Consider the following 16752-nt stretch of genomic DNA (forward strand, 5'->3'; position numbering starts at 1 on the left):
TCTAATATTCAATCAACGTGTCATTTTTCTCTAACTGTTTTCAAGATTTTTCTCTTTATCTCTGGCTTTCAGAAGTTTCACTATGATGGAGTGGTACGGATTTCTTCATCTTTATCCTTAGGAGTTCACATATAGCTTCTCGACTCTAAAAATTTATCTTTCACCAAATTTCGTAATTTCCATTATTATTTCAACTAGTTTCAATGCCTCCTTCTCTCTCACCTCCAAGTTTCTTTTTTTGTTTCGTTTTGTTTTCAGATTGATTTTTATTAATCTATGTTCAGATTCACTCCTTCCTGCGTCATCTCTATTCTACTGTTTAAGCCCATCCAGTGAACATTTTCCTTAAAAATATTAATATTGTATTTTTCAGTTCTAGAATTTCTATTTGGTTGTTTGTTTTATAATTTTTCTTCCTCCACTGATAGTTCATATTTTCATTTATTGCAAGCATATTTTCCTTTATATCATTGAGCAAAATTATAGTAACTGCTTTAAAATTCTTGTCTGTTAATTCCAACATGTGGATCACTTGGGGATCCATCTGTATCTTTTCACTGGAGAATGGGTCACAATTTCCTGTTTGTCAAGTAATTTTGGATTATATCCGTATATTGTGGCTGTTATATTATGGAAGCTATCTTTTACATTCAGGAATATTGATTATTTTTTAAGCAGTCAATTATTTTGGCTGGTCTTAAAATTCAAATTCTGTTTTGTGAGTGACAGCTCAAATCTTAGTTTAGTTCTTTTTTCCTTAGCTGGAATGCTTTATGTGTGTCTGTGCCACACATGTGTGGTTTAAGCCTCAGATGCAGAATTTATTCACAATATTTGGTGCTCACCGATTCTCTCCTTTTTGAGACTTTCCCCCTCACCTTCCAGTGGGTTTGGTTGCACTAAACTCTGTCCCTGGTCCTTTTTCAATTTTGAGTCACCTCCAGTTCATGTCTGATTTTGGTCATTCTCTCGTACCTTCTCCAGAAAATTGTTTTTGTATTTTATTATGGCACACAGTGTTATCTGCAGGAGAGTTGGTACAACTGAGCTTTCTTGGCCACACTAGAAATTAGTCTCCTAAAGATATTAATTGCACTTTCTATGGTCTTCTTTGTTTCATTAGCTTTGATTCCTTAAATGTTGAGTTTTCTGTTTTGTTAGTGTAGCTTCTGTTTTTCATGTTAGTTTTCCTCAAATGTTTGCAGTTATTTACATACTTAGAACAAGTTAAGAAAATTAATGAATGTTGGAAAAGGAATGATTAAAAGTATTTTAAGTGACTTTTACAGGTCTGAATTAGGAGGGAGAAGCTGGAATGTGTGTTTAGTCCTACAGTTTGGTTCAGTGTTTGAGAGTCCATTTTCTGTCTGTCTCTCAGACCTTGGCAGTTGTGCTTTTATTAAAAAAAAGAAAAGAAAAAAGAAAGAAAAGCTCTCCTGCTTTAACATCCTCCCAAAACTCTTTTAATCTGAGGCCCCATAGACTTATCTTTCTTTGTCTTATCAAATTAGCTTTTCTAGCTTCTTAAAATTTTCTTTTACTTCTTATTGTGATTAAGAACACTTAACATGAAATCTACTCTCCTAAGAAAAATTTAATATACAATACAGTATTGTTGATTATAGGCACAGTGTTATACAGCAGATTTGTAGAGCTTATGCTTTTTTTGTTCTTCCATTTCTGAGATTAAGTACAGCAGAGGAGTACCACCGGAGCAATAATCTATCCTCCTAAAAAGTAAGTGGGGGTGGGGAGCATAGTGACTGCAAACTTTAATTTTTCCCTTGTCACATAGTTATTTTCACTTATTTGCTTTAAAATAGCAACACAAAGGCTAAAGCCATTTTGCTGCCAGAAATTACTGAGCAGGCTTGGGGTTGAAAGGGAGATACAGATTGGGAGAAGGAAAGGAAGAGGCTATACAAGGTAGATTGGCATTAAATCCATTTCACCTCCTTTCAGTGTGCCTTTCTATCCTATAGAGGCTACAAAGCTAAAAATTTAATTTCCTGGATTCCACTGCAGCAAAGGTTCTGCCAATTGTAGGAAATTATTGGAGAATTGAGAGGTACAGATGCAACACAGTCTGTACGTAACTATTACTGCTCTTTGTCGGTAAGCATGATCACAGAGATACACAGCTTTCCTGTAGCAGTGTTAGCAGAACTCAGTGTGTATGATCACTAGAGCTTTATGGGAATCGGGGGACAGGCATGAGAAATCCATTTTGCTGGTATGAGTACTAGCAGGTATACCATGGCTTTGGAGCCAGCAGCAGTAGCAGCAGCTTCCCAATTCAGCAATTCCTAAATGCTAGAAGTGGCAAATGGCCCCTCAGTCATCTGGATCTGTGATGTGGCTTAGGGAGTCATTCCTGAGGGTTCAGTCTAGTCTATTTCCTTCAGCTATCACAATAATTCTCTAAACCCTTTCTTTCGTTTCCTTTCCTTCTGTCTCTTTCTTATTTATTTTTAAAACATTTTATTTATTTGTGTTTTTCCAGGACCCATCAGCTTCAAGTCAAGTAGTTGTTTCTATCTAGTTGTGGATGGCACAGCTCACAGTGGCCCATGTGGGGATCAAACCGGCAACCTTTTAAGAGCACCGCGTTCTAACCAACTGACCTAACCGGCTGCCGTCTCTACGCCATTTAATACCGTGTGGTAAGTTTCTTTCTGCCTAAATTTGCTAGAGTAAAACTGTTTTCTGCAACTGAACCAATGTAGGTGGGAAGGTATACTTGTTTTATTTTTGTCAGCTTTAATCTCATTCCAGTACTTCTGAGTAGTACTGACTATTCCAACTATTTTTATCATTTTTCTTTTACGTACTCTTCACTATTTTTTTCTAATTTATATTCTTTCTCTTAAAGGGAAGAAATCGGTTAAACATTATTGGTAATTAAAGAGGAAATTTTTAAAAATTAATTAAGTTAAAAATAATTAAAATGTTGCTATTTGTGTTAGCTCTCTTTATAAAGCAAAGACTACTGGAAATTAAAATAACATGAAAAATATTGTCTGTCTTTTCTGCTAGGTTAGAAGCTTCTTGAGGAAAGGGAACACATATCTCTTACTCCTCTATCCAAAATTATCTGGCCCACAGATGTTTCTTGACTGATAGAATAACAAAACAAAACAAACAAAAAAACAATAACAAAAAAGGATAGGAAGGGCCAAATAAACACTTTTCAGCACTTTAAAAGAATTTAAATGGAATATTATGCCACCTTTAAAAGGGCAAGGCTGATATTTATGTACTGATATGGAAGGATTAGCAAGATATATAGTATACCTCCATTTGTATTAAAAAAATTCTCATATATATATATACATATGTGTATATATATGTATATGTGTATATATATATACACATATTTTTTTTTTACAAATGTATAGAAAAATTTCCAGGAGGCTATGCAGCAAACTGATCACAGTGGTTGTATTCCGGGAGGGTCACTAGATAGTTGAGGACCAAAGGTGGGAGTCTTATTTATTTTTTTATTAAATATATTGGGGTGACACTGGTTAATAAGATTATATAGATTTCAAATGTACAATTCCATAATACGTCATCTGTATATTGCATTATGCGTTCACCATCCAAAGTCAAATCTCCTTCCGTCATCATATATTTGACGCCTTTACCCTCTTCTACCTTCCTTCCCCCACCTCCCTTCCCCCACCTCCCTTTTCCTCCGGTAACAACCATACTGTTGTCTGCGTCTATGCGCTTTTTCTTTGTTTGTCTTGTTTGTTCCTTTTTCTGTTTTATATCTCACATGAGTGAACTCATACGGTTCTTGACTTTTTCCATGTGACTTAGCATGATATTCCCAAGATCCATCCATGTCATTGCCAATAGCAGTATTTCATCTTTTCTTATGGCTGAGTAATATTCCATTGTATACATATGTACCACGTCTTAAGCTATTTTTTGAAGTATAGCACATACAGAAAAGTGCACAGATAATGTGTACAGTCAATAAGCCTTTCCCTATCTTAACCATTTTTTTGTGAACATTTTTGCATCTCATTAAACAACTATAATAGCTAAACTTCACTGTTGCTTTTTACTTCCCCCGAGCTCTGTGTACTTCATATGTATCATCTCAATTCTCACAACAGTAACAGTCAGGTAGGATCCATTATTATTCTACTTTTACAGATAAGGAAACCAAGGAACAGAGGGATCAAGTATTTTGCCTAAGGTCACACAGCTAGTTTAGAAGTAGATCTAAGACTATAATAAATCTATCTGAGCCCAAACCCATGTCCTTTTTGCCATGATGCTATTGTACAATGTTTTGCAAACTGTTTTAGCTCTGGAATGTATTCTTTAAGGGAGTTTTCCTATAAGCCTAATATGTAAAACAGAAGTGGAGCTGGACTGGTTGCAATGAGGGTGGAAGCCCCCAGTCTCAACTGCACTTGTCCCCTGTTCCCCTCTCCCTCCTATATGTCTCCTGTACCTCCATCACAGGCAACCATTGCAGCAGCTCCAGGAACCCCTGGTACTTGGGAAAGGCCAGTTTGGAAAACACTGCCTACACATCCTTTTAACAAACTGCATCATTAATGCAACCAACTGCTCCTTGCTGTGATAAACAATCTTTTTCTTTTAAATTTATTACTTTTCAGTTATAGTCGGCATTCAATATTATTTTATATTAGTTTCAGGTGTACAGGATAGTGGTTAGACATTCATATAATTTATGCAGTGATCCCCCCGATTAGTCTAGTATCCACCTGGCACTGTGCAGTTATTGCAACATTATTGACTATATTCTCTATGCTGTACTTTACATCTTCATGACTATTTTGTAACTACCAATTTGTATTTCTTAATCCCTTCACCTTTTTACCCAGTTGCCAACCCCCACTCCCCTCTGGCAAACATCAGTTTGTTCTCTGTATCTACGAATCTTTTTCTCTTTTGTTTGTTCATTTATTTAGATTCCACATGTAAGTGAGATCATATGGCATTTGTCTTTCTCAGTCTCACTTATTTAACTTAGCATAATGCTCTCTAAATACAGCCATGTCACAAATGTTCTTTTTTATGGCCGAGTAATATTCCATTGTGTATATATACACCACTTTTTCTTTATTCATTCATCTGTTCATGGGCACTTAGGTTGCTTCCATATCTTGGCTATTGTAAATAGTGCTGCAATCAACATAGGGGTGCATATATCTTTTCAAATTAAAGTTTTAGATTTCTTCAGATAAATACCCTGGACTGGAATTGCTGGGTCATAAGGTAGATCTATTTTTAATTTTTTGAGGAACCTCCAAACCATTTTCCATAGTGGCTGCACCAATTTGCAATCCCACCAACAGTGGATGGGGATTCCCTTTCCTCCACATCCTTGCCAACACTTGTTGTTTGTTGATTTATCAGTGATAGCCATTTTGACAGGTATGAGGTGATATCTCATTGTAGATTTAATTTGCATTTCTCTAATGATTGGGGACATTGAACATCTTGTCATATATCTATTGGCCATGTTTATATCCTCTTTGAAAAAACTGCCTATTTAGGTTCTCTGCCCATTTTTCAGTTTGTGTGTGTGTGTGTGTGTGTGTTGAGTTGTATGAGGTTTTTTTTATTTTTACAAATTTTGGCTATTCACCCCTTATCAGATGTATCATTGGCAAGTATCTTCTGCAATTCAGTAGGCTATCATTTCGTTTTACTGATGTTTTCCTTTGCTGTTAAAAACTTTTTAGTCTGATGTAGTATCATTTGTTTAGTTTTTCTTTTGTTTCCCTTGCCCAAAGAGATAGATCAGAAAAAATATCACTAAGAGCAATGTCTCACAGTTTGTTTACTGCCTGTTTTCTACTATGAGTTTTACGGTTTCACGTCTTACATTTAAGTCTTTAATCCATTTTGAGTTTATTTTTGTATATGGCATATATCTATCCAGTTTTCCCAATACCATTTATTGAATACTTGTAAACTGTCTTTACCCCACTGTATGTCCTTGTCTCCTCTGTCATAAATTGACCATATATAGACATGGGTTTAATTCTGGGCTCTCTATTCTGTTCAATTGATCTATGTATCTGTTTTTATGCGAGTACTATGTTGTAGGATAGTTTGATATCAGGAAGCATGATACCTCCAATTTTGTTCTTCTTTCTCAAGACTGCTGTGGATATTCAGGGCCTTTTCTGGTTCCATATAAATTTTAAGATTATTTGTTCCAGTTCTGTGAAAAATGCCATTGGTATTTTAATAGGGATTGCATCGAATCTATGGATTGCTTTGAGTAGTACGGTCTTTTTAACGATGTCAATTCTTCCTATCCATGAGCACAGTATATTCTTCCATTTATTTGCATCTTCTTCAATTTCTTTCTTCAGTGTCTTAAACTTTTCCAAGTATAGGTCTTTTACCTCCCTGGTTAAATATATTCATAGGTTTTTGTTTTTGATGCAATTGTAAATGGGACTGTTTTCTTAATTTCTCTGACAGTTCATTATTGGTGTATAAAAATGCAACTGAATTCTGAATATTAATTTTGTATCCTGCTACTTTACTGAATTCATTTATTAGTTCTAATAGTTTTTGGTGGAATCCGTAGGGTCCTCTATATATAGTATGATGTCATCTGTGAATAATGACAGGTTTACTTCTTCCTTTCCAATTTGGATGACTTTCATATCCTTTTCTTGTCTGATTGTTGTGGCTAGAACTTCCAATGCTATGTTGAATAAAAATGGTGAAAGTGGGCATCCTTGTCTTGTTCCTGATCTTAATGAGAATGTGTTTAGCTTTTTCCCATTGAGTATGATGTTAGCAGTGGGTGTGTAGTGTATAGCCCTTATTATATAGCCATTCCTACTTTTCTGAGAGTTTTTATCATAAATGGATGCTGGATTTTGTCAAAAGCTTTTTCTGCATCTATTGATATGATCAAATGATTTTTATCTTTCATTTTGTTTATCTGGTGTATCACATTGATTGATCTCCAGGTATTGAACCAACTTTCCATCCCAGGAATAAATCCCACTTGATCATGGTGTGTGATCTTTTTATGGTATTACTTAATTCAGTTTGCTAATATTTTGTAAATATTATATTGGCCTACACTTTTCTTTTTTTGTAATGTCTTTGTTTGGTTTTGGAATCAGAGTAATAGTGGCTTCATAAAATGAGGCTGAGAGCTCTCCCTCCTCTTGAATTTTTTTGGAATAGTTTGAGGAGGACAGGTGTTAATTCTTCTTTGAATGTTTGGTAAAATTCATCTTTGAACCCATCAGTCCAGGGCTTTTGTTTGTTGGGAGTTTTTTGATTACTGATTTAATTTTGTTAGTAGTAGTTGGTCGGTTCAGATTTTCTGTTTCTTCTTGACTCAGTCTTGGAAGATTGTATGTTTCTAGGAATTTATCCATTTCTTCCAGATTGTCCTTCGTTGGCATATAATTGTTTGTAATATTTTCTTGTAATCCTTTTTAAAATTTTTGTGGTGTCACTTGTCACTTCTTTTCCATTTCTGATTTTATTTGGATCCTCTTTCTTTTTTTTCTTGATGAAGCTGGTTAAAGGTTTATCAATTGTGTTTACCTTTTCAGAGAACCAGCTCTTGGTTTCACTGATCTTTTGTACTTTTTTTTTTTAAGACTATTGCATTTATTTCTGCTCTGATCTTTATTATTTCCTTTCTTCTACTCACTTTGGACTTTGCTTGTTCTTTTTCTAGTTCCTTTAAGTATAAGGTTAGATTGCTTGAGATTTTTTTTTTTTTTTTTGCTTCTTGAGGTTGGTAGGCCTGTATTGCTATGAATTTGCCTCTTAGGACTGCTTTCTATCTTAATCATTTTTAAATGTACAGTTCAATAAAGTATATTCAATACATTGTTGTGAGGAGGGAGTCTTTAACCATGTGCTCTTTTATACCTTTTGAGTTTTTGCCATAAGCATGTATTATACATGCTGAAAACACACTTTTGAAAAAGTAAAGCACCTTGGTACTTCATAAAATACAGTATTAATTGACAGATGTTAGAGGTTACTGAATTTTAAAAGTCTTTTTCATTTTTTATAGTGTTATAGTGCATGTGTAAATATGGAAAATTGAAATGGGAAAAAAGTTCTGTAATTCCAAATCAAATGCAAATGTTCATTCAGTCCAGGCTGCATAAATGTGCTCTTCTTTCATAATATTGATAAAGTTTACCTTGTGGCAACTCTTACTAAAATGCTGTAAAAAAATAACGACAATTTATTTCATCACTGTAAACCCTAAACTATATTAGCTTGTCAAATTTTGGTTCATGGTAAGATGCTACTAAGTTTTATGTTTTTAAAAAATTAATATTTCCCAGCTGTTATTAATTAGGCCTTCATTTTAAATGTATGCTAAGACAGATACAGTACTCTAAAACATTGTGTTCTGAGATCTTATTGCCTTATTAAACTTGAATGTTTCTGAAAATTGGATATAGAAAGTTGAATGTTTCAAATGATTAAGTTGATTCTACCATAAATCATAGAAAGGTGCTTTTAACTTATCTAAAGGATTAAAAAAAAAAACTACCGTGGTTAACCAAATTAGATAACCATGTTGCATTAAGAAACAATAATATCTTAGCAGTGAAGTTTTACTAAAAATTAAGAATTAGGTAGGCCTCAATAGTTCCAGCAATCATAATCTCGTCTTCTACTCAGAAAGCAGTGTCATTTCCCAAGTACATCTGAAGATATTACAAAGCACCAAAACAAAAAATTTAAAAGATGAATATTCTCTAAATAAATCTAATAAGGAGACTTTATATAAGAGTGTCTCCAGATCTGTTTACTCTTGTGTAATGTCACCTGTTTTAAAGGACACTGTTAAGTAGAAAAATATAGTTATGAATGACTTAAATAAATAGCAATTCCTCTGCATACTTGTTTGACATGATAATTTCCAATCACCTCTGCATTAAAGCCACTGCTGGTCTGGATGATTGAAACCCACTTTACAAAGCAGATCATTGACTAACTATATTCTAAAAAATTCTAACGTGTACTCTTAGCACTCTTACTTCTCTATTTGCTCTCCTGCCATAACCCTGTTGTCCTTTTTTATATGAATCCACGTGAGGACACTGCTTTCCAGCCTCCTTCCTGACTACTGACAAATTTTATGCAGACTCATAAAAGTGCACTCCAGTGTGTGTAGGTTTAGGATGCTTCTCAATGTAAGAGAACACAAAAATTTCAACAGAAGCCCAGAAATTATTCTTAACCAAATTAGTAACAGAGTCTCTCAGAATGAAGAGACTCTTTAGCTGAATGTTGGGTATGAACTGGAGAAATGTAGTTGAAATAAATACATAGGAAATATAATAAACTAAAGACACACAAGCAGAAGGTTTATTTAGATATTACATGTATTTCATATACTTTCCAATTAAAAACAGACTAACATATTAAGGAAAAAAACAAGTATAGATATTATATATACAATGCGGAAAAATATACATAAAGTCTTTTTCCATGAATTTTTGTGAGATTTTTAGTTTTGGATTTTTGTCTTATGAGGTCTGGCAATTAAATTTGAGAACTTGCCACTGTGCGCTTCATTGGCACTGCACAAACAGCTCAGTAAGGTTTCATAACCTTGATAAATCAGTGTCTCACAGCTGTTTTCATTTCAATGTGTGGCGGTGTCTTGCTAAGTGGCGTTCATTATTGTTATTGCGTATTTTTGTGTGCTGTCGTGAAAATGTTTGAGCTTGAATTACAGCAACGAACAAACATTAAATTTCTTGTTAAACTTGGCAAGAGTGGAAGTGATCAGGGACATGTTAGTCCAAGTTTATGGGAATAATGCCATGAAGAAAATGGCAGTGTACAAATGGATTAAATGTTTTTCTAAGGGGAGAGAATGCGTCACTGATGAAGAGATATCAGGGCGGCCAGGAACGAGCAGAACTGATGAAAACATTGCAAAAATTCGTTGAATTATGCATCAAAATTGTCGGCTGTGAGAAACATAACAGACCAAGTATACATTGATAGAGAAACATTTAGGAAAATCTTAACTGAAAATCTTGGCATGAGAAAGGTGTGTGCAAAAATGGTCATGAAAAAGTTCACCGATGAACAAAAGCAAAGGAGGGTGAATGTTTGCCAAGACCTTTTGGAGAGGCAAGACGATGTTTTGGGTCATATTATCACTGGTGATGAAACATGGGTGTACCAATATGACCCTGAAACAAAGTGTCACAGTGCACAGTGGAAGTCAGCCAATTCTCCATGACCAAAAAAGTTTCGTCAGTCCACATCAAGAGTCAAAACGATGTTGCTAACCTTTTTTGATGTCAGAAGCATTATTCATTATGAATTTGTACCAACTGGACAAACAGTTAAGTAAGTTTACTATTTAGAAGTGCTGAAAAAAACTGAGTGAAAAAGTTAGATGAAAACAACCTGAACTTTTTGCCAACAATTCATGGCTCTTGCATCATGACAATGTGTGAGCCAACACGGCACACTGTCTGCGAGGGAGTTTTTAGCCAGTAAACAAATAACTATATTGGAACACCCTCCCTACTCACCTGATCTGGCACCCAATAACTTCTTTCTTTACCTGAAGATAAAGGAAATATTGGAAGGAAGACATTTTGATGACATTCAGGACATCAAGGATAATACGATGACAGCTCTGATGGCCATTCTAGAAAAAGAGTTCCAAAATTGCTTTGAAGGGTGGATCAGGCACTGGCATCAGTGAATAGCTTCCCAAGGGGAGTACTTCGAAGGTGATCATAGTGATATTCAGCAATGAGGGATGTAGCACTTTTTCTAGGATGAATTCGCGAACTTAATTGTCATACCTATTAATTGACATTGATAGGAGTGACAGGCACAGAAGATTTAACAGACTACTATTCCTGGATTTTCCACCTGTTAAAAGTCTGGGAATCACTCTTCTAAAGGAATTACGGGTAACTAACACTATGGGGAAGTTGCAACAATTTAAAAATTAAATTGTCAATGGCACACAATGAGCAGCTTATGTTATAGTGCACTAGAGGGAAGAAACAGAATTGTTTTATGCTTTTCCAAATCAAGATCTGAAGATCAAGAGTTACTTTAAAATTAAGGAAATCAGAATTTGATGTATTTGTCTCTGTACTTTTTACTTAAAGAAGCGAGTTTCAAGTAGTTCTAAGATCCTAAGTGAGTTGTCTAAGAAACAATGTCTTTCTAATTTTTACCTCTAAAACGATATTATAAAGTATTTCATATCTCAATGATATTCAGTGCCAGATGATGCCAATTAAAATTATGGCTAATTTTGTTAGATGTGAATATGGTATTGTGGTTATGTAATGATATAACCATATTTTTCAGCGATATATACACAGGGATGAAATGACAAGAATTCTGGAATTTGCTTTTAAAACACTTTGGAGACTGTAGCAGCAATAGAGATGGATATAGCAGGTGTAAATTTTGAAATTCTGAGTATTGGGTACACAATACTGTTATACTTTTATAGTATATATTTAAAATATTTAATAATAAAATATCTTTAAAGAACAAAAAGAAATAGTACTATGGGAATTAAAGGATTTCATACCACCTGAAGTTATAAAGTGAATGATTCAAAAGAGAGTCCTTTTGCTTAGAGTTCTATACTCACTGGATATTTAGAGCTTAGAATATGGGTACAAATATGGAGATTAAAATGTTCATTCTTATTAATGTATAGTTACTTAAGAAAACCGTTAATCTTTAGTTTAGATATGTGTTTGAGATTCAATTACAATGAAGAAAGACACTTCAGGGAATACTAGATTTTGTACTGTGGATAAGTATTAAACAAGTATTATTTTCCAATAGAAACATAAAATTCAGTGAGATTCATTTTTCTGGTTGCATCACAATTGGGTTAAAATTTCAGCAACTAAATATGGCTCATTTAAAGTGTTGCTCAGATTTCTCTTTATTTAAAAAGAGTAGGTATATTTATATGTAGAGAAAATACTAAAAACATCTTTATTTTTTTAGTGACATGAACAAAAGGTGGCCTGTTGGGAAAAGCATTAAGACAAAAGTGGGCTCACAGTCTGGCTTTGCACCTGTCTGAACCATTCAGGAAGAAATCTAGCTGGACCATGAAGTGAGTTCAACTCATGTGTCTACTCACAATAGCAACTGCTTGGAGATAAGACTAAGATTTCTCTTGTCCAAGCCTGAATTCTTTTTTATCAAAGCCAAAAATCTCTTGTGGTAGCAAACAGTGGTTTTAATATTTTTTAAATTAACCTCATATAAGAGTTTGTTTTCTCAGTTAAGAATTAATAGTTTTTATATATTTCTATGTATTCATATTGTTCTCTTTTGAAAATAAATGTTTCATTCTTATAAGAAAATAAACTGGAAATATGATGAGGCCTCATAAAGTTCATACCCTATGAACTGAACATTTCATATACATAAATTAGCCTGAAGTAATAATTGAAAATGTATTTAAAGATTTATATGAAATATATTCTTTGTATATCCACAGGACGCAGTATTTTGCAGACACTAAATTCACACTTTAAAGAAAATCTAAAAACTGAGAAAATGCTTATGATAAATGTTGAGCAAAAAAAGTATATTTATAACCATAATGTTTGGTTCCAATTTTGGGAAAAAAATTTCATACATGCAAAATAGGAAATAAATACACCAAATAATTGATAGAGCTAAAAATCTTGGGAGGCATGATTTCCTTTACCAAGCTTTCTATAATTTTCAGGTTTTTCCATGAGGATGCATTTTCATTTAAATCAGGAAAAATTTATTTATACTATTATGACGGCTATACTATCTCTTTTGGGATCGCGGACACAAACCACACCAAGCATGACATATGGTACCAAATGTACCTTTTCTACTCCATATTATTGACCTATCACAAGCTATGAAAAACAAATTGTTGCCCCCTCCCCTCACAAAAAAATTGTTAAGTCTTAAATTGATTCCGGTCTCTTGGGAATAATTTCAACATAAAAAAAATTTTTTAATAGCTGGTAAAGTTTCACTTCAGGATAAGTTCCTATTTTTAAGACTCTCTCAAATGTAAAATATATGTGTGTATATATACATATAACATATATATTTTTGGGAGGGCAGGTTACAATTTTATTTGGCCTGTATGAGAATATAGATATTTTTGCTTCTAAGTAAAAACCGTTAGTTATTACATAAGGGTCTCAGATAAGTGACATGGCAGTCCCATTCATCAAGGAAAATTCCTTCCTTCCACCATACATAGAGGTAGCAAAAGCTTAGCCAGCAGATTGTTATGGTTCTCTTTATCATAAAGAAACGATCCCTAGTTTCAATGAGGTGTATGTCCATAAAGAAAACACAGCAGGTGATCCAAGGTTTTAACACTAGATATAATGCATATAACATCCGTCAGAGAATCTTGAGGGCATGGGCTGTAACTTTTACAAATTTATAATAGAGTTCACATGGCTGGGCATATAGTAGAAACCTAAGAAATATTAATACTTGAGGACTGAATTACATTTCCACAGGCAATTCTATTTTCCCATTGTTTAGAAGTAGTTTATAATGGTGGTGTGGCAAAAACCATCGATATTAAGAGTTACAGGAATGACTATGGTCCCCTCCCCCTACTTTTATGTGGATATTTATAATGTTTGATAGAACTAAGCATTATGATATGAGTAGATGTGACTGAATGGTATTCCTTGACACAGCAACTATGTCATAAACATGTTGTTCTCCTAGCTCTTAGCTCAATGGTTTGTAGCTAATGAACAAAAAAATGCTCCAAATCAACAGTCTACCTTAGAAATTCTCTCAGTTCGAGGCTTATCTGTTAAATATGATATCAAAATGTGCAAAGTTCATTTATAAGAAATAGCTATGTTAAAATATTTCTGAGAACAGAAATTTTTAGATGCTAAAAATCACTGTAGCTGTTAAGGGGTCTTAACATGAAATGGGATCCTGAAAATCCAAACTTGACATTTTAGCTGAGTATTCTCAAGCTACCTTTATTAAAAGATTAGAATTAGAATACTAATGAGCACAAAACTATGTCGTCTTGATGAAGAACCCATCTCACATTATGTCTGAAAACAAATATGTAAGTAACCTTGAACATTGTCCACAAAAGCTAACCTAGTAATTTTGTTTAATTTCCTGCTATGATAATATTCTCAATTAAAAAAATATCAGTCAGTGCCTGTCTTTTACACGGAATACATTCACTTCCAACTCAGTCAGTGAATATGTCAAAGCAGTGTTCTCCAACTACCTCCAAAATACAAAATAAATAAAATTAAAAATAAAATTAAAACAGAGATTATAGCTATGTAAGTTCTAGCTCCAGCAGAAAGCAAAGAGATGGAAAAAGCAACATCCTATGAATACATACGCAGTGCTTTGACCAAAGACTGGTCATCACTTATATGGTGCCCATATGTTAGGTAGCTTAAGGAAATGCTAACAGTTTATGATACAAAATAAGGCTGATAGAATGCCAACCTGCTTCTGAGTCTTTAACATCTAATAGCTGATAAGAGGTAACATAGCTATTTTTTGTAGACTTGCACGATCAGAATTTCATTTCTGTAGCTCAGAAGATTCAAAGTTCATGTTTCTGTACAAAGTAGAAATTTACAGATTATACTAGAAATATGAGTATGTAAACTTTGATACCAAACAATCAATTCTTTTAGGGTATAGGATAGATGCCAAAATCATTTTAACTTCAAATTAATTTTCCTGCTTATATATACATATTCCTATTTGTTCTTTAGCAAAAATGCAAATGAGACTGGAAAGTAGTATTCTTGAGAGAAAACTGCATGCCAGGAATTGCCAGCTTTTAGCCTTTGTGTTTTTAAGCAAATTACAAGTATTATTTATTTAAGAAGGTATATATATGAAGGTATACTGTAAGGAAATTTTCACTGAAATAACTTCAGCTCTGAAGTATTCGTAAGATACCAATATAAAAAATGTCCCAAATACATAGTAAAATAACAAACTTTGAAATATTGCTTTTAAAGTTTCCCTTTAATTTTCTGATGAAACATTTAACATGTGCTTTTATGGTAAACATTGAAGGTAAACATTGAAAACGAATACATTTGTATTTCAAAACTACAGATTTTAGTTGTTGTTTTCACTCAAATCTTTTAAGCATTTTGACAATTTGACCCCAGTACCTTTCCAGTCTCAAATCATTTAATAATTCTAATTTTCTATCCAAGAAGTGGATTTTTTCTCCACTTTTGAATAATTAGTAAAGTAGTAAAGTAGGTTTATGGTGATATCCTTGATTCTGAACTAATAGATTATTTAGATAATGGTAGTGTTCAAATGAGAAAGTGCCAGAATCAACAATGGCATTTATTGAATGCAAATAATTACTTTCAGCAATGAATACCAGATTAATTATGAGACACCAGATTATCACTACACAATAGTTACTGAATACTTTCTACATGTCAGATATTAAACTAGCCACTAAGGAACCCAATGATCAGACATACAGTGTTAGAAATAGATACAACATTTATATAAAAGATGGTGGGCATGGAACTCTTCTGTGTTCCTTAAGATCAGTAGTAGATTTAATAAGTCTGTCTCCTTTATGAAGTCTATATTTGACTTATATTAAGTAAGGAATACTCATTTTGTTTGGTATTGGGATAAAAGGCCAGATTACTTGAAATAAGTATGAACTCACAGTCTTTTTCTCCTGAACCTCCCCCCCAAAGTATGTTTACTCTCTATATAGTTAATTGTGGAGCAAAGAATCAGTTTCATAAAGTTAATTACATTAACTACATTTGAAGAAGGACCCACTGACGTGTAACTGCTGGTGCTTTCCATCCTAAGCACCAGGGAAGAGTGTTCTTTGATGTATGCCTCCTATTTGTCATGTTACTATTTCTGACCCTGACTCTCTGTTCATTGCCTTTGCTCAGAAAGAGCCACCCAAGAGTTTAAATTACACTTTTGCTAGACATTTTAAATGAAGTACGAATTATACATTCATGGTTAAGCCCATTCCTCTTTTTGATATAATCAAAGACATAATACACCCCCAAAACTGTCTATCATAATCTTCTTAACCCATTGTACTGATGTCACAATTACATAAGAACCACTTGGACAGCTCAACTAATCTATGGATATATTTAGTCCCTACTCTCAGAGGCTTTTAAAAGAACAATCATAATACAAAATTTGAAATTTATTAAAATGACACGGATCATAAATGTCCGACAGCTCCTAAACAAGTGAACAAAACAGCATAATCAATTTACCTGAGTCCATCTACACCTTCACTATAATGAATAACTTTTACAATAAAATGTAATAATTTTAATTTTTCTATATTAATCATTTCATCTATTCTAGTGTTAATTATCCTTCCAATCATTACTTTTATATTATTTGGTTTTAAAATAGTACTGATACATTTAAATCAATATATTATTTTCCTTTTAAAAAAATCTATGTCATAAACTGTGAACATTTTAACCTTGTTAAAAAAATGGTCCCTAATAAATTAGGACACTAAGGCAAAAAAAATATCACAAATCTTCCTGTCTTAGGGATCCAACTAGATTACTTTTATATAATAGCCAAAGGAAGAACTTTTTTTAAAAACAAAACAAAACAAAACAAAACAAAACAGAATACTAGATCATAATGGAACAATTAATCAATTTCTGGATGTCTTCCTCCTAAGGCGTCATATTATTT

At 33.4% G+C, this 16752-nt stretch overlaps 1 protein-coding gene across 2 annotated transcripts in view; it reads right to left on the bottom strand.

Moving 5' to 3' along the window:
* MLF1 (myeloid leukemia factor 1) overlaps positions 1-16752 on the bottom strand; it is a 44770-nt gene that overhangs the window by 26980 nt on the left and 1038 nt on the right. The gene's annotated exons all lie outside the window — the stretch shown is intronic.

Source organism: Rhinolophus ferrumequinum, chromosome 2, assembly GCF_004115265.2.
Source record: "Rhinolophus ferrumequinum isolate MPI-CBG mRhiFer1 chromosome 2, mRhiFer1_v1.p, whole genome shotgun sequence".
Taxonomy (NCBI): Eukaryota; Metazoa; Chordata; class Mammalia; order Chiroptera; family Rhinolophidae; genus Rhinolophus; species Rhinolophus ferrumequinum.